The sequence below is a fragment of the Bufo gargarizans genome, chromosome 2, assembly GCF_014858855.1.
Source record: "Bufo gargarizans isolate SCDJY-AF-19 chromosome 2, ASM1485885v1, whole genome shotgun sequence".
Lineage (NCBI taxonomy): Eukaryota > Metazoa > Chordata > Amphibia > Anura > Bufonidae > Bufo > Bufo gargarizans.
In genome coordinates, this window is record NC_058081.1 from 534780865 (window position 1) to 534805794 (window position 24930).

At 44.8% G+C, this 24930-nt stretch overlaps 1 pseudogene; it reads left to right on the forward strand.

The window, feature by feature from the left end:
* LOC122926122 overlaps nt 1-24930 on the forward strand; it is a 119407-nt pseudogene that overhangs the window by 38829 nt on the left and 55648 nt on the right.

Genomic DNA, 24930 nt, shown 5'->3' on the forward strand with positions numbered 1-24930 from the left:
GACAATGTGAAGGAACTGGAGGCACTGTCAGCCATCCAATCTACTATCGCCTATACTTGTTTTGGCCTCACCATTCATAGAGCCGCATTCGGCCCTACCAAATAACGCTGAAGATTCAGTTGCCTACTCTCACCTGAGGAAGGTGTTTCACTTGTGCGTGTAGCTGGCACAGATCGACCACGTCCTCTCCCTGCAACAGGAGCTCCACCAGCAGCAGCACCATGACCGGGGCCACATCCCTTATTTGACGCTCTCCTCATATTTCTCAAATTTAGGATCTTGCCCTAAATGGGTGTGTTTTTAATAGCAGAATAGAACAACAGCATCTAAATGGTGTATCTCACACGTACAGATGCAGACTAGGCCGCAATTTAAGATTTTTACCCAAAAATGGGTGTTTTTCTAATAGCAGAATAGAACAACAGTATCTAAAGGGTGTATCTCAACGTACTGATGCAGACTAGGCCGCAATGAAAGATTTTTGCCCAAAATGGGTGTTTTTCTAATAGCAGAATAGAACAACAGTATCTAAAGGGTGTTTCTCACAATGGCATATGCAGCAAAGGCTGCAAAATTAAGATTTTTGCCCAAAATGGGTGTTTTTTTTATTAGCAGAATAGAATAACACTATCTAAAGGGTGTATCTCACACGTACAAATGCAGACTAGGCCGCAATTTAAGATTTTTGCCCAAAATGGGTGTTTTTCCAATAGCAGAATAGAACAGTATCTAAATGGGGTATCGCACACGTACAGATGCAGACTAGGTCGCAATTTAAGATTTTTTCCCAAAATGGGTGTTTCTCTAATAGCATATTACTAACAGAATATGACAGCAGTATATAACGCTTGAATTTCACACGTGCAGATGCAGCAAGGGCTTTAAAATTGTATATTTTGCCTAAAAAGGGCGTTTTTTAAAACCCAGAAAATTATAGCTGTATTTCTAGCTTAAATTGCACACTGATTAATGCTGCAAAGGCACTAGATGTGGGATATTGCTAAAATTTCAAGCTTGGATTTGAATGTCACAAAAGCACATATGCAGTGCTAGTGCACTGAGCTTGCATAAAATGGCCGCCGCCGCCCACCTAACTAACAGACGGATAAAAGTCCTTTTTCTCTGTCACTGGGCTCTGCACTGCACCCACACAACTAAATCTATGTATATCGCTGAGTTCAATTGGAGTTCTGATTAAAGATTCTGTCCTATTCTCCCCCTCACTGCAGCATCCTATCCCTACACTAATCAGAGCAGAGTGACGTGCAGCGCTACGTGACTCCAGCTTATATAGAGGCCGGGTCACATGCTGCACTGGCCACTTATAGCCATGCCATTAGTAGGCATGGCTGTGATGGCTTCTAAGGGCACACAGTTAAAAGCTTTCAAAAAGCCTTTCAAAAAGCTCCAAGAAATTGCCGAAGACCGAACCCGAACTCAGGGCCGGTGCAAGGATTTTTTTTTTGCCAACACAAGCGAAGCTACAAATAACTTTGCAAGTTATTTATTTAAAAAAAAGAAACGTTTTATTTTTCCACCCTGGTGCCCCCCCCCCCCCCCCTCCCTTCTCTGCGCCCTCAAGCAGCCGCTTGGTCTGCCTTGTTATAGCACCAGCCCTGCCCGAACTTTTACAGAAATGTTCGGGTCCGTTCAACCCTACATGTTAACACTTGATTTCTTTAGGACAAGTTGTGCTTTCTCACTGCACCAATTACTATTGTATATGATGTAGTGGTGAGCTGGAAAAAATGGGGTGTAATTGGAAATAAATTACAGCATTCTCTATATACTAAAAATTACTAGGTACTTAGTTTTTCTTGTGCTTAAGTAATAATCTTTTATTCTTTGCATCGCTATATTCTGACCCCCATCATTTTTTTTATATTCCTTTCTACGGAGCTGTGTAAGAAGTAATTCCTTGCAGAGTGATTTGTATTTTTCATTAATACCATTTTAGTCATTTTTTTATCACTTATCACAGTTTGTTCAATTTTATTTTTTTGGGAGGAGGAAGCACCCAAAAAAACTGTACATTGGCCACTTTGATTTCTTTGTGTTATGCTGTTCACTGTACAAAATAATTACTTTTATATTTTAATATTATGAGTAGAGTTGAGTGAACACCTGGATGTTCAGGTTCGAGAAGTTCGGCCGAACTTCCCGGAAATGTTCGGGTTCGGGATCCGAACCCGATCCGAACTTCGTCCCGAACCCGAACCCTATTGAAGTCAATGGGGACCCGAACTTTTCGGCACTAAAAAGGCTGTAAAAAAGCCCAGGAAAGAGCTAGAGGGCTGCAAAAGGCAGCAACATGTAGGTAAATCCCCTGCAAACAAATGTGGATAGGGAAATGAATAAAAATAAAAATAAAATAAATAAAAATTAACCAATATCAATTGGAGAGAGGTCCCATAGCAGAGAATCTGGCTTCACGTCACCCACCACTGTAACAGTCCATTGTCAGATATTTAGGCCCAGCACCCAGGCAGAGGAGAGAGGTCCCGTAACAGAGACTCTGGCTTCATGTCAGCAGAGAATCAGTCTGCATGTCATAGCAGAGAATCAGGCTTCACGTCAGCCACCACTGCAACAGTCCATTGGCATATATTTAGGCCCAGCACACAGGCAGAGGAGAGAGGTCCCGTAACAGAGAATCTGTCTTCATGTCAGCAGAGAATTAGTCTGCATGTCAAAACAGAGAATCAGGCTTCACGTCACCCAACATTGGAACAGTCCATTGGCATATATTTAGGCCCCGGCACCCAGACAGAGGAGAGGTTCATTCAACTTTGGGTAGCCTCGCAATATAATGGTAAAATGAAAATAAAAATAGGATTGAATGAGGAAGTGCCCTGGAGTACAATAATATATGGTTAAGGGGAGGTAGTTAATGTCTAATCTGCACAAGGGATGGACAGGTCCTGTGGGATCCATGCCTGGTTCATTTTTTTGAACGTCAGCTTGTCCACATTGGCTGTAGACAGGCGGCTGCGTTTGTCTGTAAGGACGCCCCCTGCCGTGCTGAATACACGTTCAGACAAAACGCTGGCCGCCGGGCAGGCCAGCACCTCCAAGGCAGAAAAAAGGCTAGCTCTGGCCACGTGCACACCCCTCCAACCATCAGTCAGTACGTGGAGGGGTGTGCACACGTACTGTTCCACCATGTTAGTGAAATGTTGCCTCCTGCTAACACGTTGCGTATCAGATGGTGGTGCAGTTAGCTGTGGCGTGTTGACAAAACTTTTCCACATCTCTGCCATGCTAACCCTGCCCTCAGAGGAGCTGGCCGTGACACAGCTGCCTTGGCGACCTCTTGCTCCTCCTCTGCCTTGGCCTTGGGCTTCCACTTGTTCCTCTGTGACATTTGGGAATGCTCTCAGTAGCGCGTCTACCAACGTGCGCTTGTACTCGCGCATCTTCCTATCACGCTCCAGTGCAGGAAGTAAGGTGGGCACATTGTCTTTGTACCATGGATCCAGCAGGGTGGCAACCCAGTAGTCCGCACACGTTAAAATGTGGGCAACTCTGCTGTCGTTGCGCGGGCACTGCAGCATGTAGTCGCTCATGTGTGCCAGACTGCCCAGGGGTAAGGACAAGCTGTCCTCTGTGGGAGGCGTATCGTCATCGTCCTGCCTTTCCCCCCAGCCACGCACCAGTGATGGGCCCAAGCTGCGTTGGGTGCCACCCCGCTGTGACCATGCTTCATCCTCATCCTCCTCCACCTCCTCCTCATCCTCGTCCTCCTCGTCCTCCAGTAGTGGGCCCTGGCTGGCCACATTTGTACCTGGCCTCTGCTGTTGCAAAAAACCTCCCTCTGAGTCACTTCAAAGAGACTGGCCTGAAAGTGCTAAAAATGACCCCTCTTCCTCCTCCTCCTCCTCCTGGGCCACCTCCTCTTCCATCATCGCCCTAAGTGTTTTCTCAAGGAGACATAGAAGTGGTATTGTAACGCTGATAACGGCGTCATCGCCACTGGCCATGTTGGTGGAGTACTCGAAACAGCGCAACAGGGCACACAGGTCTCGCATGGAGGCCCAGTCATTGGTGGTGAAGTGGTGCTGTTCCGCAGTGCGACTGACCCGTGCGTGCTGCAGCTGAAACTCCACTATGGCCTGCTGCTGCTCGCACAGTCTGTCCAGCATGTGCAAGGTGGAGTTCCATATGAGGCGGTGAGCGGGAAGGCCGAAGTTACGCTGTAGCGCAGACAGGCGAGCAGCGGCAGGATGTGAACGCCGGAAGCGCGAACAGACGGCCCGCACTTTATGCAGCAGCTCTGACATGTCGGGGTAGTTGTGAATGAACTTCTGCACCACCAAATTCAGCACATGCGCCAGGCAAGGGATGTGCGTCAAACCGGCTAACGAGATTTCGCCCATGTATGTGAGATGGAGAGCTGAACGCTGCTGTGTGACATGGTTGAGACGCTTGGTGACGGAGGTGGTGGTGGTGTTATGGGTACATCCCCTGTTTGCTGGGCGGCAGGTGCCAACGTTCCTCCAGAGGCGGAGGAAGTGGCCGAGGCGGCAGCAGCAGAAGAGGCCGAGGCGGCAGCAGCAGAAGAGGTAGCAGGGGGAGCCTGAGCGACTTCCTTGTTTTTAAGGTGTTTACTCCACTGCAGTTTATGCTTTGCATGCAGGTGCCTGGTCATGCAGGTTGTGCTAAGGTTCAGAATGTTAATGCATCGCTTCAGGCTCTGATGGCACAGCGTGCAAACCACTCGGGTCTTGTCGTCAGCACATTGTTTGAAGAAGTGCCATGCCAGGGAACTCCTTGAAGCTGCCTTTGGGGTGCTCGGTCCAAGATGGCGGCGGTCAGTAGCAGGCGGAGTCTCTTGGCGGCGGGTGTTCTGCTTTTGCCCACTGCTCCCTCTTTTGCTACGCTGTTGGCTCGGTCTCACCACTGCCTCTTCCTCCGAACTGTGAAAGTCAGTGGCACGACCTTCATTCCATGTGGGGTCTAGGACCTCATTGTCCCCTGCATCGTCTTCCACCCAGTCTTGATCCCTGACCTCCTGTTCAGTCTGCACACTGCAGAAAGACGCAGCAGTTGGCACCTGTGTTTCGTCATCATCAGAGACATGCTGAGGCGGTATTCCCATGTCCTCATCATCAGGAAACATAAGTGGTTGTGCGTCAGTGCATTCTATGTCTTTCACCGCTGGGGAAGGGCTAGGTGGATGCCCTTGGGAAACCCTGCCAGCGGAGTCTTCAAACAGCATAAGAGACTGCTGCATAACTTGAGGCTGAGACAGTTTCCCTGGTATGCAGGGGGGTGATGTGACAGACTGATGGGGTTGGTTTTCAGGCGCCATCTGTGCGCTTTCTGCAGAAGACTGGGTGGGAGATAATGTGAACGTGCTGGATCCACTGTCGGCCACCCAATTGACTAATGCCTGTACCTGCTCAGGCCTTACCATCCTTAGAACGGCATTGGGCCCCACCATATATCGCTGTAAATTCTGGCGGCTACTGGGACCTGAGGTAGTTGGTACACTAGGAAGTGTGGATGTGGCAGAACGACCACGTCCTCTCCCAGCACCAGAGGGTCCACTAACACCACCACGACCATGTCCACGTCCGCGTCCCTTACTAGATGTTTTCCTCATTGTTATCGTTCACCACAACAACAAAAATATTATTTGGCCCAATGTATTGTATTCAAATTCAGCTGAATATAAATTTGAGGCCTAGTATTTACGGACACTAAATAACTTGCCCAGCTACAGCAGTAATGACAGATTTAGCTGGATATACATTTGAGGCCTAGTATTTAGGCGCTGGGTGACAGGTATGGGTTTACTGACAGAATTAGACTTGGAAATGCACAGTAGTGGGTGTGTGAAGTTATTCTAAATGACTCTATGTGCACCTTCAATATGATATACCCTTTTAGGGATAGATTTCAAATAGCTTTGATACAGCAGAAACCACTAAATTTTGAAATTGCTAAATTAGGAATTGTATTTCAACCCAGAACAAAAACTGTGCTTGGACGGACACTAAATAACTTGCCCAGCCACAGCAATTTAGCAGGATATAAATTTGAGGCCTAGTATTTAGGCGCTGGGTGACAGGTATAGGTTTACTGACAGAATTAGACTTGGAAATGCACAGTAGCGTGTGTGTGAAGTTATTCAGAATGACCCTATGTGCACCTTGAATATTATATACCCTTTTAGGGATAGATTTCAAATAGCTCTGATACAGCAGAAACCACTAAATGAGGAAATTGCTAAATTGGGAATTGTATTTCAACCCAGAACAAAAAATGTGCTTTGACGGACACTAAATAACTTGACCAGCCACAACAGTACAGCAGTAACGACAGATTTAGCTGGATATAAATTTGAGGCCTAGTATTTAGGCGCTGGGTGACAGGTATAGATTTACTGACAGAATTAGACTTGGAAATGCACAGTAACGTGTGTGTGAAGTTATTCAGAATGACCCTATGTGCACCTTGAATATTATATACCCTTTTAGGGATAGATTTCAAATAGCTCTGATACAGCAGAAACCACTAAATGAGGAAATTGCTAAATTGGGAATTGTATTTCAACCCAGAACAAAAACTGTGCTTTGACGGACACTAAATAACTAGCCCAGCCACAACAGTACAGCAGTAACGACAGATTTAGCAGGATATAAATTTGAGGCCTAGTATTTAGGCGCTGGGTGACAGGTATAGGTTTACTGACAGAATTAGACTGGGATATGCACAGTAGCGTGTGTGTGAAGTTATTCAGAATGACCCTATGTGCACCTTGAATATTATATACCCTTTTAGGGATAGATTTCAAATAGCTCTGATACAGCAGAAACCACTAAATGAGGAAATTGCTAAATTGGGAATTGTATTTCAACCCAGAACAAAAAATGTGCTTTGACGGACACTAAATAACTTGACCAGCCACAACAGTACAGCAGTAACGACAGATTTAGCTGGATATAAATTTGAGGCCTAGTATTTAGGCGCTGGGTGACCGGTATGGATTTACTGACAGAATTAGACTTGGAAATGCACAGTAGCGTGTGTGTGAAGTTATTCAGAATGACCCTATGTGCACCTTGAATATTATATACCCTTTTAGGGATAGATTTCAAATAGCTCTGATACAGCAGAAACCACTAAATGAGGAAATTGCTAAATTGGGAATTGTATTTCAACCCAGAACAAAAAATGTGCTTTGACGGACACTAAATAACTTGACCAGCCACAACAGTACAGCAGTAACGACAGATTTAGCTGGATATAAATTTGAGGCCTAGTATTTAGGCGCTGGGTGACAGGTATAGATTTACTGACAGAATTAGACTTGGAAATGCACAGTAGTGTGTGTGTGAAGTTATTCAGAATGACCCTATCAGCACCTTGATTCTGATATACCCTTTTAGGGATGTATTTAAAGTAGGCCTGATACAGCAAAAACCACAAAATTAGGAAATTGCTAAATTGGGAATTGTATTTCAACCCAGAACAAAAACTGTGCTTTGACGGACACTAAATAACTTGCCCAGCCACAACAGTACAGCAGTAACGACAGATTTAGCAGGATATAAATTTGAGGCCTAGTATTTAGGCGCTGGGTGACAGGTATAGGTTTACTGACAGAATTAGACTTGCAAATGCACAGTAGCGGGTGTGTGAAGTTATTCTGAATGACCCTATGTGCACCTTGAATATTATATACCCTTTTAGGGATAGATTTCAAATAGCTCTGATACAGCAGAAACCACTAAATTATGAAATTTCTAAATTGGGAATTGTATATCAACCCAGAACAAAAAATGTGCTTTGACGGACACTAAATAACTTGACCAGCCACACCAGTAACGACAGATTTAGCTGGATATAAACTTGAGGCCTAGTATTTAGGCGCTGGGTGACAGGTATACGTTTACTGACAGAATTAGACTGGGATATGGCCAAAAAATAACCACACTATTGATGGTTAAATGCACTTGGTGTGACAGCTTGACCAACCACACTACTGAGGGTTAAATGCACTTGGTGACAGGCGCAGCTTGCCCCTGATGTAGTATATGGCCAAAAAATAAACAGACTATTGCTGGCTAAATGCACTTGGTGTGACAGCTTGACCAACCACACTACTGAGGGTTAAATGCACTTGGTGACAGGCGCAGCTTGCCCCTGATGTAGTATATGGCCAAAAAATAAACAGACTATTGCTGGCTAAATGCACTTGGTGTGACAGCTTCACCCTGATGTAGGCTTTAGCCAAAAAACAACCACACCATTGAGGGTTAAATGCACTTGGTGACAGGCGCAGCTTGCCCCTGATGTAGTATATGGCCAAAAAATAAACAGACTATTGCTGGTTAAATGCACTTGGTGTGACAGCTTCACCCTGATGTAGGCTTTAGCCCAAAAACAACCACACCATTGAGGGTTAAATGCACTTGGTGACAGGCGCAGCTTCCCCCTGATGTAGTATATAGTCAAAAAATAAACAGACTATTGCTGGTTAAATGCACTTGGTGTGACAGCTTCACCCTGATGTAGGCTTTAGCCAAAAAACAACCACACCATTGAGGGTTAAATGCACTTGGTGACAGGCGCAGCTTGCCCCTGATGTAGTATATCGCCAAAAAATAAACAGACTATTGCTGGTTAAATGCACTTGGTGTGACAGCTTCACCCTGATGTAGGCTTTAGCCAAAAAACAACCACACCATTGAGGGTTAAATGCACTTGGTGACAGGCGCAGCTTGCCTCTGATGTAATATATGGCCAAAAAATAAACAGACTATTGCTGGTTAAATGCACTTGGTGTGACAGCTTCACCCTGATGTAGGCTTTAGCCAAAAAACAACCACACCATTGAGGGTTAAATGCACTTGGTGACAGGCGCAGCTTGCCCCTGATGTAGTATATGGCCAAAAAATAAACAGACTATTGCTGGTTAAATGCACTTGGTGTGACAGCTTCACCCTGATGTAGGCTTTAGCCCAAAAACAACCACACCATTGAGGGTTAAATGCACTTGGTGACAGGCGCAGCTTGCCCCTGATGTAGTATATGGCCAAAAAATAAACAGACTATTGCTGGTTAAATGCACTTGGTGTGACAGCTTCACCCTGATGTAGGCTTTAGCCCAAAAACAACCACACCATTGAGGGTTAAATGCACTTGGTGACAGGCGCAGCTTCCCCCTGATGTAGTATATGGCCAAAAAATAAACAGACTATTGCTGGTTGAATGCACTTGGTGTGACAGCTTCACCCTGATGTAGGCTTTAGCCAAAAAACAACCACACCATTGAGGGTTAAATGCACTTGGTGACAGGCGCAGCTTGCCCCTGATGTAGTATATGGCCAAAAAATAAACAGACTATTGCTGGTTAAATGCACTTGGTGTGACAGCTTCACCCTGATGTAGGCTTTAGCCAAAAAACAACCACACCATTGAGGGTTAAATGCACTTGGTCGCAGCTTGTGCTGGCGCACACACAAGACACAAAATGGCCGCCGATCACCCCAGAAAAAAGTGACTGACAAACGGTCTGGGCAGCCTAAAAACAGTGAGCAATTGAATTTCAGCAGCTCAATGATGCACAGCTGCAGATCGATCGATTAATCAAGTCCTTTGGAGGAGTTAATCTGCCTAATCTCGCCCTACTGTCGCAGCCGCAACCTCTCCCTACGCTAATCAGAGCAGAGTGACGGGCGGCGCTATGTGACTCCAGCTTAAATAGAGGCTGGGTCACATGGTGCTCTGGCCAATCACAGCCATGCCAATAGTAGGCATGGCTGTGACGGCCTCTTGGGGCAAGTAGTATGACGCTTGTTGATTGGCTGCTTTGCAGCCTTTCAAAAAGCGCCAAGAAAGCGACGAACACCGAACCCGAACCCGGACTTTTACGAAAATGTCCGGGTTCGGGTCCGTGTCACGGACACTCCAAAATTCGGTACGAACCCGAACTATACAGTTCAAGTTCGCTCATCCCTAATTATGAGCATTTTGGGTAACGGCAATACTAATGATATTTTTAATTATTTATTTTTATTTTCAAATTGGGGAAAACGGGATTGATTTAAAATGTTTTACCTTTTTAAAAACCTTTCTCATACTTATTTTTTGTCAACTAGATCGCTTCTCCCATAGAGAATTATTTACCATTGTCCATGGGAGAATTAAAGTGCAGACAGGGCTTGATAGGAACTTTGCTATGACAGGCTTTCGGACAGAATTGTGGCACAATTTTGAAGCAAAATGACGCATCTTCAACCCCACCCATTACATGTGAAGCCCTGCCCCTTCCCACTAAGCCACACCCCCTCTTTGAGCAAGTTGAAAAGTTATAGAAACCATAGTTACTTCAGTTGTGCCACTTTTTAGGCTTACTGTAGGCCACTCAGCTAATCACATGCAGCTAGGAGGCCAGTAAAGGTTATAAACCTAGAAAATAAAAGACTGATGGGTCGGAACCAAATGCAGGAGGATTGGACAAAAAAACTGTAACATGAGCAGTCATCTAGCCGCCTGCAGACCCCTGCGACTAAAGCCTTATTCACACGTCAGTGCCTTGGTCAGTGATTTCCATCAGTGATTGTGAGCCAAAACCAGGTGCGGCTCTAAACACAGAACAGGAGCACATCTTTCCCTTAATCCTTATGTCTGTGGAGGCATGTTCTATATTTTTGCGGTGCAGACGAATCACGGACCCATTCAAGACATTCATACTGCAAATGAATGGGTCAAATTGAACAGAGCGCACGTGGCCAGTGCTCGTATACTGCGGACCTGCTGTTTGTGAGACGCAATACGGGCACTGGGTGCACATGTTCATGTTCATGAACCCTAACGGTCACACCTTCTATTAGAACAGGGATCAGCAACCTTTGGCACTCCAGCTGTTGTGAAACTACCACTCCCAGCATGCTCTTTTCACTTGTGTGGGAGTTTAGAGAGCAGCCAAGCAAGTGTGCATGATGGGAGATGTAGTTTCACAACACCTGGAGTGCCAGAGGTTGCTGACCCCTGTATTAGAAGATAGGATTGGAGGTACTAGAAGTGCTACAAACACTTCAGTGAGGTGGAGAATGTCATGCCTCATGTTTCATGGTTTAAATTCACTAATTGCTGCTATTACAATGTGTTTGCCGTTTTGCTGTTGAACTTTGTCCCTACTGTCTTCCTGTAGCCAGGCTCCTTTCCTTCCGTGCCTGGCTGCCGCTTTACATTCAGTATATACTGTTACTGTGAACATGTTCTTTGAACCCTGGCAAATAATTATCTTTTCACCTACTGTTTGTGCATAGTTACAAGGATTCAGCCTGGAAATAAACTTCCTCATACATGCCAGTGATAAACGACTGAGGAGTACTGTAGCCCAGACAACCATAGCCATATTGTCTCATGAATAGGGTTGCCACCTTTCCCAACAAAAAAATTTGTGTCAGAAGTTGTGCTTTTTTAATTTTTAGAATAACGATACAGCCATTTTATTTGATACTTTTGTGCTGATTCTTTTTTCTCTCTCTATATTAAGAGACACTATAGTCACCAGAACCACAACAGCTAAACGTAGTAGTTCTGGTGTGGATTTTTTTGTGTGTGTGTTGTGGTGGAGAGCATGATTGCATGGTAGGGTGTGGGAAGGCGGGATCCAGGGGGCCCAAGTAAATTCTTGCCCAGGGTCCAATCAATATTAAAGACGGCCCTGTGTAGCACAGACAACCATAGCCATATTGTCTCATGAATAGGGTTGCCACCTTTCCCAACAAAAAATACCAGCCAAGTTAAGCCATACCCCAAAGGGGGTGAGGGTGTGGGGCGTGGCTTAACACAGGGTGTTAAGTCACTGTCATATGTGGCTCCCAGTAATATTAATTCATCCACTAGTGCCGCCCCCAAAATTAACAATGCTCCCATTAGTGCCCCCCAGCATTAATAATGTCCACATTAGTGCCCCATTAATAGTAATGCCCCCATTAGCACCACCCAGAATTAATAATGTCCCCATTAGTGCCCCCCCAGCATTAATAATGCTCCCATTAGTGCCCCCCAGTATTAATAATGTCCCTTTAGTGCCCTCCAGCATTACTAACTCCCCCATTAGTGCCCCAGTAATAGTAATGCCCCCATTAGCGCCCCCCAGAATTAATACTGTCCCCATTAGTGCCCCCAGCAATAGTAATTCCCTCATTAGTGCCCCCCAGTACCAGTAATCCCCCCATTACGGCACCCCAGAATGAATGCCCCCGGTAAGAGTAATTGCCCCATTAGTGCCCCCAGTAAGAATAATGCCCCAAGTGTTAGTGTTTTCCTGTAAGAATAATGCCCCCTTAGTAACCCCTAGTAAGAATAATGCCCCCCATTTGTGCCCCCAGGAAGAATAATGCCCCCATTACTGAAACCAGTAAGAATAATGCCCCCGTTAGTGCGCCCCAGTAAGAATAATGACCCCATTAGTGACCCCCACAAAGAATAATGCCCCCATTAGCGCCCCGTAAGAATAATCAGCCCCCTTTGCGCCCCCAGAAAGAATAATGCCCCCATTAGTGCCCCCCAGGAAAAATAATGCCCCATTAGTGCCCCCCAAGAAGAATAATGCCACCCATTAGCACCCCCCATTAAGAAACATGCCCCTCATTAGTGCTCCCAGGAAGAATAACACCCCCCCCCCCCCCCCCCATTTGTGCCCCCTTCTCTGCTTGTGCAAAAAATGAAAAATGCACTCGCCTCTTCCATTTGCTCGCACTGATGATTGGAAGCTCAGGACAGGACTTGCTCTCCAGTGTGATGATGTCTCCTAGGTCCTGTCCTGAGCTTCTAATCATCTGCTCAAGCAAATAGAGGAGGTGAGTGTTTTTTTGTTTGTTTTGTTTTTAATTATTAACAATGGAAGAGCTCATTAGCAGTCCTTGTAGGAAAATACCGACAATTAACATTACCAGCCGGATGGCAACCCTACTCATGAACCTCAATATCTGGTGACTAATTATTGTCAGAACAGAGAATTAAGAAAAAGAACAAACAGCAGGTGGCGCTATACACATAGATTTCCGTGAATAAATCTGTGGCTGTACTACATTTTTAATTACATGGAAATATAAAAGTATTTAGAATTTTTCTTTTTGCAGGACAACCCCTTTAAGTGAAGTGGTAATGTTCACATGTACATTCAGTGTTTAAAGGAGTTGTCTGCCAATGTAAAAATGTGCTTAAAGGGAACCTGTCACCTCCAAAAACCATCTGAAGCTGCCAGGCAGATGCGGCAAAAGCTCTGAAAACATTCTTTTATCCCCTGCCGGCGCGCTTCTCTAGACATGCTTGAAGTCAAGGGGGCAGCGGCCCCTTCGCTGTGACTGACAGCGCTTATGCAGAGAGTTCGGCAAAGCCAGCCAACCGGCTGTCAGTCACAGCGAAGGGGCAGGGAAGGTGGCGTGGTTACCTTGACTTGAAGCAAGGAGGCCGCTGCCCCCTTGACTTCAAGCATGTTTAGAGAAGTGCGTCGGCAGAGGATAAAAACCCCCCAACATATTAAATCCCTTGCCGCTCCAGCATTGACACTACAGTGGCTCACACCAGTGTATGCTTATGTTGCTACTGCGGTGATGTGCCCATGATACACGATTGCTGCAGCCAATCACCAGCGGGCTCATGCCATACGTAGATACTAGAATCATTGCTGAGGCCAGTGATGCTGAGGCTGCAGCATAGTAAAAAAAAACACTGGGATTTAACAGGTTAGTGTTGGTTCTTTTTTTGTCACATTTTATTACATGGAGACACAAGTCACATAATACTTTAAAAAGGAAAATAGGAAGACACACAAACATGTATTTGGATAAACAAGGCTTTGTTGCTTTATTTTGGGGTTAACCATAAAATTGCACCAATAAATATTTAATTAAATAATCCATAAAGAAAAACTAACCATAAATAGATATTAATCTCATCAATACCCAATAAATCTTGACCAAAATTCCACCCACCATTAGCTGGGTGACAAAATCCCCCAAATAAAGGCAACACGACTAGAACAGGGGAGGGAGGGTGGGATGCTGGTCAACTGCTACTAATGGTGATGTCCCTTCTTTTAAATCCCTAGGTTTCCCGCCACCAGATGATCCAGCCAATCAGCTGAGAAGAATTCTCCCGCCTCAAGACACCTGAACCAATCAACAGCTGAAACATCAGGAACCGTCGCTGGGCAGAGGAACAGAGACCGTCTGGAACTGGACTCACCTCAGGTAAGACCTGTGAAAACAAAACACAAATATGGGGGAAGGGAGAACATACAAACCACCAAGCAGCCAGAACATTAAAACCACACATAATCCCAGTGACTGTGTCCCCATGAGTCCCCCAAGCTATACGCTCTCTTTATTATCTGTTAAAATGCTAATTCTCTTATTCTTAAAAAAACGAACCCCAAACTACTATGAAACTAAAACTGGGAATAATTCTAAGAGCACAATATTAGCTGTAAATTTCTTCTCTACCCAAAAATCTGGCCAAAATCCTGCCGACCATTCTTCCTGCCAACAAGTCCTTCCATTGAACTTAGGGCTCATGCACACGTGTGCTGGCCGTTCTGTGCATTGGGGAGCGCATTGGGGAGCAGCAAAACAATAATTCACTACTATACATCAACCCAAAAGCATGTCAGCACTGCTACATATGTCTTACCCTCCCCCACTAGCACTGTGGCTGAACAGCTTTCAATACAGCTTTGCTACATCTGTCTTCCCCAGTCCCCTCTAGCACTGTGGCTGACCAGTTTCCTATACCGCTCTGTTACATCTGTCTTCAACAGTCCCCTCTAGCACTGTGGCTGACCAGTTTCCTATACCGCTTTGCTACATCTGTCTTCCACAGTCCCCTCTAGCACTGTGGCTGACCAGTTTCCTATACAGCACTGCTACATCTGTCTTCCCCAGTCCCCTCTAGCACTGTGGCTAACCAACTTTCTATACAGCTCTGCTACATATGTATTTCCCTCCCCCACAAGCACTGTGGATGAACAGCTTTCAATACAGCTCTGCTACATCTGCCACTAAGCAACATTGTCCCCCAGCATCCCTCCACTAAATAAACTTGTCCCTCATTGCACCTCCACTAAATAAAATTGTCCCCCAGTGTCCCTCCACTAAATAAACTTGTCCCTCAGCATCCCTCCACTAAATAAAATTGTCCCTCAGTGTCCCTCCACTAAATAAAATTGTCCCCCATTGTCCCTCCACTAAATAAACTTCTCCCCCATTGTCCCTCCACTAAATACAATTGTCCCCCATTGTCCGCATGCGCGGCTCTGTATCAGACACGGCAGTGAGCAAAGACGATATGCACATGCGCGGCAGCGTGCGCATACTCGTCTGAATTGCTGGCCGTCTGGATGAAAAGGGAGAGCGGTCTGCTCAAGCGCGGCCCATAGATGCGGCCGTGGAGCGTTGGCCGTAACTATGGGTTGCCAAATGTCAACAATGGGGTAAGAGGGAAGTGTATTTCTCTAAATGGGTGCATTCTAAAAAATAGAAGCTATTTACAAAAATGATGTATGGCACCAGTGTAAACTTTTAAAAGATGATCTTTCAGATGTGAATACCCCTTTAAGCGTTCTAGTTAATCTAACATGAACTGCCGGGGAACGCAAACCTCTAGTAGCAAAGTACATCCTCTTAGAAAAAACACAACCCATTGGAATAATTCTACACGCAAAATTCAATGAGTCTAAAAGAGATTGAGGTTCCCTCAAGGTGCACTTATCCTTAGTTAATAATTTCACTAATAATGATCTAATTGTATTTATCTTAACCTTAGGCCGAATGCACACGGCCGTGTTTGACAGCCGTGAGCGGTCCGTGGATTGGATATAGGTCATACCAGTGTATCACTGTATTGTGGCGGCAGCAGGGAGCGCAAAGCAACCAATGACACCGTGCGCTCCTGCTCTCAGCAGGAATCCAGCCCGTGGTTCCACGGACAGCTCACGGCTGTCAAACACGGCCGTGTGCATGAGCCCTTAGATAAACGAAACTCCATCTTAACACTATCAATAACAATACCTAAAAATTCTAAACAAACGCAAGGATAAACAGTTTTTTTTCTCTGCAATGGGTATACCGAACTGTTTAGCCATACCAATAAAACATTGTAACAACTGAGAACCGGAAAAACCTACAAACAGGAAATTGTCTAAATAATGTAATACATCACCTTCTGGAATACTAACCTGCACTACCCACTGCAAAATAGTAGAAATGATTCAAAATAAGAACAAGACATAGAAAAAAAAAAAACATGGGGAGACACCTATCAAAATAAAATTTATCATCAAACCTAAAACCCAACAAATTAAAACCTTGCGGTCTAACTGGCAACAGCCTAAATGCTGACTTAATGTCCGCTTTTGCGAGTAAAGCCCCTTGTCAAAAAGGCTTCAATAAATCGACTGCTTGATCAAATGACGTATAAGAAACTGAAGCATCAGACTTAGGGCTTGTTTGGAAGCTCTCGCAAGACTGGAGGAGCTATCTCACTGGGAATCCCGCTCCAATCATAAATATATTAAAATATGGCTTCCGTGGACAATTGGGAGGGATATTATTATTCCTTACCAACTTAAGGAAATGAATTCCTTAACCCCCTGACACATAAGTGTTCATTTCATTTTATACTCCACCAATCCCACTGAGCTGATAGTTATATTTACATTAAGGCTTTGGCACTACAAATGACCCCACAGACATACGATTTGAACATGACCCAAATTTACTGAGTTTAACTATATAATTTACTTGTCAATGGATAATAGGTTTCCCGCACTCTAGATATAACCTGGTTCATCTATATCTTCTACCCCTTCTTATTACCCTCCCCAAGTTTGCCTTCTCACCCTCCCCCCTACTGTCCTCCTTTCACTTGACGTTATCGGTTAACCAGTTAATTTACTGGAATACATACACCACCTAAATAGACTTCAAATTTTTTACATTAAACAACATTTTACTCTTTAAGCGCAGGCAGACTTCCTCCATTAAAATTCATAGTGTAAGAAATGTAACCCTTAGGCCTCTTTCACACGGGCGTCATGTTTTTTGCCCGGATAAGAGGCGGGTGCGTTGCGGGAAAATGCGCGATTTTTCCGCGCGAGTGCAAAACATTGTCATGCGTTTTGCACTCGCGTGAGAAAAATCGCGCATGTTTGGTACCCAAACCCGAACTTCTTCACAGAATGTTCTGAAGATTGTATTATTTTCCCTTATAACATGGTTATAAGGGAAAATAATAGCATTCTGAATACAGAATGCTTAGTATAATAGTGCTGGAAGGGTTAAAAATAATAAAAAAGTTAACTCACCTTCTCCTCTTGTTCGGGTAGATGCCGGTCTGTTCTTTAGCTATGGGCTGAATGACCTGAAGTGACGTCAGATCACATGCTCCAATCACATGGTCCATCACCATGGTGATGGAGCATGTGATCTGACATCACCACAGGTCCTTCAGCCCATAGCTAAAGAACAGACCGGCCTCTACGCGAACAAGAGGAGAAGGTGAGTTAACTTTTTTATTATTTTTAACTCCTCCAGCACTATTATACTAAGCATTCTGTATTCAGAATGCTATTATTTTCCCTTATAACCATGTTATAAGGGAAAATAATACAGTGAATAGACTGTCACCTAGAACCCATGCGTGAAAATCGCACCGCATCCGCACTTGCTTGCGGATGCATGCGATTTTCACGCAACCCCATTCATTTCTATAGGGCCTGCGTTACGTGAAAAACGCACAAAGAGGAGCATGCTGCGATTTTCACGCAACGCACAAGTGATGCGTGAAAATCACCGCTCGTGTGCACAGTCCCATAGAAATGAATGGGTCAGGATTCAGTGCGGGTGCAGTGCGTTCACCGCACGCATCGCACCCGCACGGAAAACTCGCCCGTGTGAAAGGGGCCTTAGAGGCTCCCTGTTTGAGCAGTTGGTCTCCATTACCAGTACACCCACAGAGGGGCGCTCATCTATGACTTTTGACATAATTTGTATAATGTGTGTTGTACCGCCTTTGATTTTGGACTGATTTGCTTTAAACTTGGTTGCACATGCCTGCATGAATCTGATACAGTGTAATGTGACATCTATTGTGCACTGTCCTACAGTGGTCTTGTATTCCATGTTTGTAATACACCCTTTATATGTTTAAAATCAATAAACAGATTTTAAAAAGAAAAGACTTAGGGCTTGTTCACATGACCATTGCCCCTCCGTTGCCGTATTGCGGCCCACATACAATACACGGGGCACTGGCCGTGTGCATTCCGCATCACAGATGCGGACCCATTCACTTGGCACTACGGAGTGCTTCCTGGGATTCCGTTCTGTGCCTCCGCACCACAAAAAGATAGAACTTGCTCTATCTTTTTGTAGAACGGACGGATCACTAACTTGTGACAAAAAATAAAAACTTCCATGAACTCACTATGCCCATCACAAAATACCTTGGGGTGTCTTCTTTCCAAAATGGGGTCACTTGTGGGGTAGTTATACTGCCCTGGCAATTTAGGGGCCCATATGTGTGAGAAGTAGTTTGCAATCAAAATCTATAAAAAATGACTGGTGAAATCCGAAACGTGCACTTTGGAATGTGGGTCCCTTTGCCCACCTAGGCTGCAAAAAAGTGTCACACATCTGGTATCGCCGTACTCAGGAGAAGTTGGGGAATGTGTTTTGGGGTGTCATTTTACATATACCCATGCTGGGTGAGAGAAATATCTTGGCAAAAGACAACTTTTCCAATTTTTTTTATACAAAGTTGCCATTTGACCAAGATATTTATCTCACCCAGCATGGGTATATGTAAAATGACACCCCAAAACACATTCCCCAACTTCTCCTGAGTACGGCGATACCACATGTGTGACACTTTTTTGCAGCCAAGGTGGGCAAAGGGGCACATATTCCAAAGTGCACCTTTCGGATTTCGCAGGCCATTTTTTACACATTTTGATTGCAAACTACTTCTCACACATATGGGCCCCTAAATTGCCAGGGCAGTATAACTACGCCACAAGTTACCCCATTTTGGAAAGAAGACACCCCAAGGTATTCCGTGAGGGGCATGGCGAGTTCCTAGAATTTTTTATTTTTTGTCACAAGTTAGCGGAAAATGATGATTTTTATTTTTTATTTTTTTTTCCTTACAAAGTCTCATATTCAACTAACTTGCGACAAAAAATAAAAAATTCTAGGAACTCGCCATGCCCCTCACGGAATACCTTGGGGTGTCTTCTTTCCAAAATGGGGTCACTTGTGGCGTAGTTATACTGCCCTGGCAATTTAGGGGCCCATATGTGTGAGAAGTAGTTTGCAATCAAAATGTGTAAAAAATGGCCTGCGAAATCCGAAAGGTGCTCTTTGGAATGTGTGCCCCTTTGCCCACCTAGGCTGCAATAAAGTGTCACACATCTGGTATCGCCGTACTCAGGAGAAGTTGGGGAATGTGTTTTGGGGTGTCATTTTACATATACCCATGCTGGGTGAGAGAAATATCTTGGCAAAATACAACTTTTCCCATTTTTTTTATACAAAGTTGGCATTTGACCAAGATATTTCTCTCACCCAGCATCGGTATATGTAAAATGACATCCCAAAACACATTGCCCAACTTCTCCTGAGTACGGCAATACCAGATGTGTGACACTTTTTTGCAGCCTAGGTGGGCAAAGGGGCACACATTCCAAAGAGCACCTTTAGGATTTCACCGGCCATTTTTTACAGATTTTGATTTCAAACTACTTCGCACACATTAGGGCCCCTAAATTGCCAGGGCAGTATAACTACGCCACAAGTGACCCCATTTTGGAAAGAAGACACCCCAAGGTATTCCGTGAGGGGCATAGCGAGTTCCTAGAATTTTTTATTTTTTGTCACAAGTTAGCGGAATATGATGATTTTTTTTTGATTTTTTTTTTCACTTACAAAGTCTCATATTCCACTAACTTGCGACAAAAAATAAAAAATTCTAGGAACTCGCCATGCCCCTCACGGAATACCTTGGGGTGTCCTCTTTCCAAAATGGGGTCACTTGTGGCGTAGTTATACTGCCCTGGCAATTTAGGGGCCCATATGTGTGAGAAGTAGTTTGCAATCAAAATGTGTAAAAAATGGCCTGCGAAATCCGAAAGGTGCTCTTTGGAATGTGAGCCCCTTTGCCCACCTAGGCTGCAATAAAGTGTCACACATCTGGTATCTCCGTAACTCAGGAGAAGTTGGGGAATGTGTTTTGGGGTGTCATTTTACATATACCCATGCTGGGTGAGAGAAATATCTTGGCAAAAGACAACTTTTCCCATTTTTTTATACAAAGGTGGCATTTGACCAAGATATTTATCTCACCCAGCATGGGTATATGTAAAATGACACCCCAAAACACATTCCCCAACTTCTCCTGAGTACGGCGATACCACATGTGTGACACTTTTTTGCAGCCTAGATGCGCAAAGGTGCCCAAATTCCTTTTAGGAGGGCATTTTTAGACATTTGGATCCCAGACTTCTTCTCACACTTTAGGGCCCCTAAAAAGCCAGGACAGTATAAATACCCCACATGTGACCCCACTTTGGAAAGAAGACACCCCAAGGTATTCAATGAGGGGCCTGGTGAGTTCATAGAATATTTTTTTTTTGGCATAAGTTAGCGGAAATAGATTTTTTTTTCTCACAAAGTCTCACTTTCCGCTAACTTGGGACAAAAATTTAAATCTTTCATGGACTCAATATGCCCCTCAGCGAATACCTTGGGGTGTCTTCTTTCCAAAATGGGGTCAGTTGTGGGGTGTTTGTACTGCCCTGGCATTTGAGGGTCTCCGCAATCATTACATGTATGGCCAGCATTAGGAGTTTCTGCTATTCTCCTTATATTGAGCATACAGGTAATGAGATTTTTTTTTTCCGTTCAGCCTCTGGGCTGAAAGAAAAAAATGAACGGCACAGATTTCTTCATTTGCATCGATCAATGTGGATGAAAAAATCTCTGCCAAAAAAAAAAAGGAGTGGAAAGGCGTCTGCCAGGACATAGGAGCTCCTCCCAACATCCATACCCACTTAGCTCGTATGCCCTGGCAAACCAGATTTCTCCATTCACATCAATCGATGTAGATGAATAAATCATTGCCAGGATTTATTTTTTTATTTTTTTATATACAAAGTGTTTGCCAAATCATAGGAACACCGCCTCCTCCTCAGCTCATATGCCTTGGCAAACGTATCTTTTACTGCAGAGGAGAAATCTCGTCTTGCAGCGCCGCATACACCAACTTGCGTGTAATCTGACAGCAGCGCAATGCTTCTGTCAGAATGCACATCAGTGTTGCAGCTAGTCGATCGGTTGGTCTACCTGGAAGGTAAAAAAAAAAAAAAAGAAAAAACCAGGCCGCAATGCAATAATTTTATTAACTTTGGAACGGAACATATAAACTTTAACTTTTTGAACTGAACATTAACCTTTTTGCTTACTGGTGTTTTTTTTTTTTTTTTACCTTTATAGAACAAACCTTTCCTTCCCCATGGGTCAATGTGCAAAGCGCAAATCACCCAAAGATGTGGTGAAGTGCGTTATGCACTTTGTCCCAGGTGAAAGGAGACGTTTGCAGCAGCTCTGTGTGAATGGGCCCTAATAGCCCTGTGTGCCTGTCCTGGTGAGATGTGATCCCTATGCTAGGTGTACCTGTGTGTGGTACTTCCGGAAACACTCTCCAAAGCATAGGGCAGGGTGGTCAGGGCAGTCAGGACAGAAATAGCGGGTGTCACGCCTTATTCCGTCTCGCGAGATGACGCGTATATGCGTCAGTCTGCGCAGCGCTACCGCCTCTGGACCGCGAATCTGCGTTAGGCGGTCCGGAGGCGGTTAATACAGGCATCTCAAACCACCATCTGGCCTGTGTCCCTTACACCAGAGTGTGCCCCAGAGAATTCTTGTGTCATTCTCCTTATCACTTATGCGAACCTGCCCAGGGACGACGTAACCGTGTGTAACCAGAACCAGCTGGTTCCAGTACACCACCAGCCGCTGCAGCAGCCAGCATGAGGCCACTAACCATGCGTTACTACTTTGCGGCCCCTTGGTTTCCCCGATACTCTGGGGAAGCTCACACCCGAAGAGACTTTAAAGAGAAAATGTGTGCCTTGTTCAGATTGTACCCTGTCTCCACAGAACAGCAAATTTAAATACTCCTATCTCAACTAGAGTCACACTTCGGGAGGTGAAGTTCCTGGCCTAGCTCTGAAAGGAGAACACTGGGACAGATATTTGAGAGACTCTACACCACCTTTGAACACAAGACCATGTCAGAGGTCAAAATGAGGTTCTTCAGCATGAAAAAACAAACCGGTGAGTCACTCAGAGACTTTGCATTGTCTTTACAAGAAGCCCATAGAGCTGTGGTTCAGGTAGACCCCCATGAGGCAGAGAACCAAGACAAAACTTTGAAAGAACAATTCATTGAAGGTGTTAACACTGACAACCTAAAAAGCCAGTTGAGAATGTTAGCTGCACAACACCCAAGTGTCAACTTCCCGGACTTTAAAGAGCTAGTCATTAGCATTCTGGGAAAGAGTCCACAGCCAGAACCTGCTAAATTTACTGAGACTCCTGTCCATATGCCTGCTACCCCTTCCACATGTTGTCTGGTAGCCAGTCAGGCAGCTCAAACTCCAGTCCCTGATGCCGTAGCAGCCTTAACAGAACAGGTTAACTTCTTGACAAAAAGCCTGGAGAAGGTGTATCAGAAATTAGAACAGAGGGAGAAGCCATTATTATTGGAGGATGAGACACCTGTACGAAAATAACTTTTCCCTCCTGACTACAAAGATATATATGTCAGAAGTCCTGGCGGGCGCCCAAATGACCATTTCAACGCCCGCTGGCTGCCTATTTGCACCTACTGTCATAAGATATGGCATACGGAACCAATGTGTCGGCGGTTAAAAAAGAGAGACCCTTGAGGCTAAGGACCGCCCCTCGAGAGGTAAACCAGTAGGTCCACAAGAACCCAACTGGATGCCCAGATACGTAGGATCCCGTCCGGAAGTAGCAATCCGAATAAACGGAATTCCCTTGGTCGCCCTACTGGACACCGGATCGCAGGTCACTACCATCCTACGGCCTGCATTTGATAAATACTGGGACCAAAGCCAACTTACACAACCACCAAAATCCTGGTTGGATCTTACAGCCAGCAACAGGAAACCCGTGCCAATACATGGTTATTGGGAGCCAACTCTGCAAGTAGGAGAAACCACCCTATATCGACAAGGTATTATTGTTGCACAAGATGGAGACAAGGGTGGCTCTTTAGTAATCCTAGGAATGAATGTCCTTAGGAATTGTTACACTGAGATGCTTGAGGCATTATGTCAAGCTATGCTTACTACTTCACCTGCCTCCAAAAAGGTCATATAACAGACCATCCGTGTGCTAAGCGCACAACAGAGATTCGCCAATGAGAAAGGAGAAATCTGCTGTGTCCACATCCGAGGTAACCAACCTGTGATCCTTAAACCAAATACCGAGACACTCATATGGTGCCGTGCCACCCTGGGAATTCAAGGTCAAGACTACCAAGCAATGGTAGAGCCCTTTGCACTAGAGGATCATCCTCTAGTCAGAGCTGCAAGGAGCTTAGTGACTGTTTCCCAAGGTAAAGTGCCTGTCCGTCTCATAAACCTGAATGATCACCACGTTACCCTCACTAAACATTATCCTGTTGCTCAGTTATTGCAAATCTCTTTCCAGGATGTTATCAGTAGTGATGAGCGGGAGGTGCCATATTCGATTTCACGATATTTCCCGAATATTCGATTGAATATTCGTGATATATTCGTCGAAATCTAATATTCGTAATTTGTTGAAGCTGTGGAGACACCGGTAACAACTCTTCCTACAGAAGGGCCTACTATTGAGAAGAAGCCTGGATCCAGTTACCTATGACAGGGTATACAAAATCCTAATACCGCGCCGGAATGCAAGCATCATTCTTGAGATGTACCATGACAAATCAGCACACTTTAGCGTGCAGAAGACAGAAGCTAACATTCTATTGGATTGGAATGCGAGGAGACATTGAGAAGTGGTGTTGAGAGTGTTCCGCCTGTGCTATTGGACGAGGTGAAAAGCATGACCAAAAAGTACACTTACATCCTATTGTAAGCCAGACACCGTTCGAGTTCGTTGCAATTGACCACGTGAAGCTGGAACCAAGTCGCTCAGGCTATACATACGTTATGACCATCATTGCCAACTACACCAAATTCGTTGTAGCGGTACCTGTTAAGGACTTGACCGCTAAAACAACTGCAGATGCCTTCTGGAAAATTTTCCTGTTACCATTCGGATGTCCAGAGAAAATTCTTACAGATCAAGGATCTGCCTTTGAGTCGCAACTCTTCAAAGAACTGTGTTCACTTCATAATTGCCAGAAAATCAGAATGGCAGCTTACCATCCCCGAAATAATGGACTTTGTGAAAAAATGAACCAGACCCTAATAGAAATGCTTAGAGCTTTACCACCTGCTACCAGGAATGATTGGCCTACTCTTCTACCCCAATTGATGTATACCTATAATAACACCATTCACTGTTCCACGGGGCATACACCTTACTATCTCATGTTTGTCCGACAAGGTAAACTACCTGCTGACCATACTTTGGATGTACAAGTGCCTGACGTCATCAATCCATTGCCAAAAACGAATTGGGTGAGCGAGCACCAAAGACGTCTAGATAATGCACAATAAATTGTTCACCACCGCATGGAACATGCTCACGAAAGGCAGCAAAAAGATTATGACCAATCTGCCAAAGCAGAGCCTCTTGAAATTGGTGATTATCTGTGGCTAAAGAACAATCATCGCACCAGCAAGTTGGACAGTAAGTGGGAAAGAGATCCTTACAACTTTTCAGC